Consider the following 4,092-nt stretch of genomic DNA (forward strand, 5'->3'; position numbering starts at 1 on the left):
GAGGACTGCCTCTGCGGAGGGGGTGCTGCCTGCGTGTGGCCTGCGTAGCTGGTGAGGCCGGGGACGTGTGCTGGACGTGTGCTGGGCGTGCTGGCCCAGGTGGGCCGACAATGAGTGAGGTGGCCATGTGTGGGTCTGCAGGCCGCACGGCTGCCCTGGTGCAGTGAGATGCTCCTGGGGGTGAAGGCTGGGTACTGTCCACCTCACCCCTGCACACTGGCCCAGGGGCCCCATCCCCAGAACTCCCCTGCCCTGCTTGTTTGTGGCATCACTGGGCTGAGTTGGTGTGAGGGCTGGCAGAGCCTTGCGCTTCTTGTGCTGGAGCTGAACTGAACAAAAACCAGGAAAACCACTGCTCAATGTTTGTTAGGATGTGTTTATTTTTATTTGAAAGAGTTGGGGAGAGAGGGAGAAAAAGAGGTTTTCTGTCCACTGACTCACTCCCCAAATGGCTGCAGTGGCTTCTTTCAGGTCTCCCATTGAGTGCAGGGTCCCAAGGCTTTGGGCCGTCCTCTGCTGCTTTCCCAGGCCACAAGCAGGGAGCTGGATGGGAAGTGGAGCAGCCAGGACACGGACTTTGGCCCCTGGGGCATTCGGCACCAAAGGTGGTCGTTTAAATCCTGCCCTGGGTGCTGGCGTTGCTGTGATTTTGACAGGTGTTGGCTGTTGAGGTAGAGTCAGCGAGACATGTCCTGGCCGACCACTGGGCTGGGCAGGACAAGACTCACTGTGGTGGGCTTCCTGGGCCCAACAGGAGCTGGTACAGCTCAGGCAGGCAGGCAGAAGCCAGTCTCGAGTTGTGGTGTGGCAGTAGGGAAGTGACCCCTGCTGAGGACCAGGGGCATGTTGATCGGCCATTTTCAACTGGACTGCACCTCCTGGAGAACAGGCTAGGGTCTGCCGCTTTCCGGTCAGGTCCCAGTGGCCGGGGGGGGAGCACGGCGGGCGGGAGCTGGTGCAGTGAGGGTCCCAGTGGCAGGCAGGGAGGTCTGTGGGTGGGAGCTGGTGCTGTGAGGGTCCCAGTGGCTGGTGGGGAGCACGGCGGGCGGGAGCTGGTGCTGTGAAGGTCCCAGTGGCCGGGGGGGAGCACGGCGGGCGGGAGCTGGTGCAGTGAGGGTCCCAGTGGCCGGTGGGGAGCACGGCGGGCAGGAGCTGGTGCAGTGAGGGTCCCGATGGCAGGCGGGGAGGTCTGTGGGCGGCAGCCAGCACTGAATTGTGAGGGTCTCTCTGGTGTGCAGGGGCTTAGGCAGCGTTGGGGAACCCTGGTGCTCAGGCTGAGGCCACTCGAACCCCCTGGACACTTGCCTTCAATGCTTGCGGACTCTGACTGGCTCCAGGTTGGCAGGGGCTTGGTGAGTGCTATGGCTCAGGGGACTGACAGGCAGGAGGAAGCCAAGCAGGATGGGCCATAAGGACCTCCCGCAAGACCCTCACCAGAATGGGACCCCGCTACCCCTTAGGTCCTGTACCTGCTCCCCGGAGGCACAGGCCACAGCTGTGCCATCTGCTGCCAGCATGTGGCAAAAGCTGGCTGGTGTGCGGGCTGTGTCCTCAGGTCCCTGTGGGTCTCGTGTGGTGGAGACCCCAGCTCCTGAAGAAGCAAGTGTACTCTCCGGCTCCTGGGGTGATGGGAGGAGGGACTGGCAGCAAAGACCCACCTACAGTGGCTGTGAGCACACTACCCACGGCTTCTGGTGGTGGCGCGGGGCGGGGCTGTTCTTCAGCGCCACTGTGGCCCTGCCGTCCCATAGTGACAGAGTTACAGCCATTGCCAGCTCAATGTCTTTGCTTACACATTGGTCAGTGACCAATGTGTAAGCAAAGAAGGCCAGCGTGGCTTGTCTCCCTTCTCAGAACACGGTCAGCATGTTGGTATGCGGGCCCAGCACCCAGAGATCAGCTGGAGAGCAATTCAGGCATAGAACCATGACAGACACCAGGTCAGGGCTTCCTGTCCAGTCAGGGCTCCGGGCTCCCGGCCGTGCTGGCCACGGCAGTGGGCGGCTCATGGGCAGGGCACAGGCCTGGGAGGCCATTGGTGACAAGGGGCTGGGCAGTGTCGGTGCTGGCGGCTGTGGACTAAGCTGGAGGGCGGTGGTGTAACATGGGGCTCCCCTGGATGAGGAAGCAGGCAGGGGAAGGGATGGGTGTCCAGCCCAGACCCATCTCGCCTCTGCCTGACTTCCTGGGTTGGGTTTCAGCCCTTAGCACAGTGGTGGTTTGGCAGGCAGAGCTGACGGGGCAGGAGTGCCAGCTGGAGCTGGAGTCTGCGTGTGGTGAAGCACCTGTGTGTCCTGGCGTGATGGGGTTGACTGGAGAAGTGAGGTCACCCTGCCGGCAGGCTGGTGACATCTGTCCCTGGCTGAAGCAGCTATGCCTGGCACAGGCAGTGGCCAAGCCCCCAAGGACTGCCTCCTTCCCTGGGGCTGAGCACCTCCGTCTGCTCCTGGGGTCCCTGGTTCTGGCAAGGGGGTGCCAGGGCCTGAGTGTGGGACCAGCTGATGCACTCAAGCCCAGCCACACTGCACCAGCCTACCAGGTGCCATGGATGGTCGAGGCGTTGCCTGTGGGGACACATGTCTGGAGGCTTGTGGGAGGTCAACCATCAGCGTGGCAGGGCAGGGCTCCAAGTACCCTCAGACACTCCTCTTTGTTGACTGGTGCTGCCTTGGCCCCCCCCCCCCCCCGGGCCGGCAGGACCTCCTCTGCTCCATGCCCTGAGGTGAGTGTGGGGCCCTGTCCCTGGTGGGCTTGGGGCCAGAGGCGCATAGCTGCCATGGCCCTCCCACAGGTGAGCTCAGTGGGCAGGCCCTTCTTGCAGGGCTCTGGGGCCAGAGCCGGGGAGCAGATGTTGCTCCAGGAGTCCCATCTGCCTGTGTGCCTGGCCAGGCCAGGGTTCTGGGAGGCTAGAGGGCCAGCCTGTCTGCAGAGTTCCCAGCTCAGTCCCCTGGTATGCGGGGCGCTGTGCGCTCCCTCCCCCAGCAGTGGGCGTGTGGGCCTGGATGCTTCCGGAGCGGCAGATGGATGACAGAACACGCACCCCAGTGCGGATGGTTCTCGGCCTCAAAGAGCAGGCATCTTTATTTGGTTCACTCCAGTCTGTAGCAACCACTCCATATTAAAAAAGGAAGGCAAGGATGTACAAAAAGGTGCAAGGTCCGTTAGAAAGCAGCGTCTCCCCCACACCCACCCAGGCCCAGCCGCCGGGAGCAGGGAGTGGACGGGGTTGGAAAACAGTCAAACGGGAGGCAGCCGGAACATGCTCTAGTCCTCCGTTTATTTCTGGTTAAAAATATAGCAATCCAGTGCAGTGTAGGAAAGAGATCTGCTCGAAAGGCAGACACAGCTGGACACAAGCAAAGCAAGGCAGAGTCCGCAGGTGGGCGGGGCCCAGCCCTGCGTGGCCAGGCTCTGGAGGGCTCCCCAACGGACACCCCTCGTCCTCTCGGCGGCTGGAGGGGCACCCCTGGCAGAGAAGGCAGAGACACGCGGAACCTGTTTGTTGGACGGAAACAAGGTACGTGGTACGGCGGGGAGGGCTCGGGACGGGCTCGGGACGCAGTCACGCTCCCGTCCTGGGGCCTGCCCGTTGCGCAGCAGGGAGGGACAGTGCATGTCTGGGGGGCCGAGGCAGGCACAGTTCGAACAAGTGAGAACCCTGCAGGTCGGGGACCGGCCACCCTGGGGCGGGCGGCGGGGCGGGGCTGATGACGCGGTGGGCGGCGGGGACCCAGGGCTTTGCTTAAGACTCGGTGGGGAGGCAGTGCCGAGCAGAGGGGGTCGTCTGTCCTGTGCGGAAGAGGGGAGGTGGCGGTTCCTCCCTCGTCCCAGGCCTGGGCTGCTGCCTGCGGGGCCGGGACATCCGGTTCCCCCGCCTCACACCCGCATCAGGAAGAGCAAAGGCCAGGGCCCCTTGCCAGGTGCTGCCCCCCGCCCTGCCACGCAGTGCCGTGTTACACAGCCACAATCCGCATGTGTCACCCGGAAGGAAAGGCAAACTGTGGTACCCAGGCTTGTCCTCGCAGACGCGGGCCGTCCCTGGCTGTCCGTGTCCGTCGGGCTGACAGCGGGTGACCTGCCACGGCCGTCCCA

This window comes from Ochotona curzoniae, unplaced genomic scaffold, assembly GCF_017591425.1.
Source record: "Ochotona curzoniae isolate NIBS_2020 unplaced genomic scaffold, NIBS_Ocur_1.0 contig_3622, whole genome shotgun sequence".
Classification (NCBI taxonomy): Eukaryota; Metazoa; Chordata; class Mammalia; order Lagomorpha; family Ochotonidae; genus Ochotona; species Ochotona curzoniae.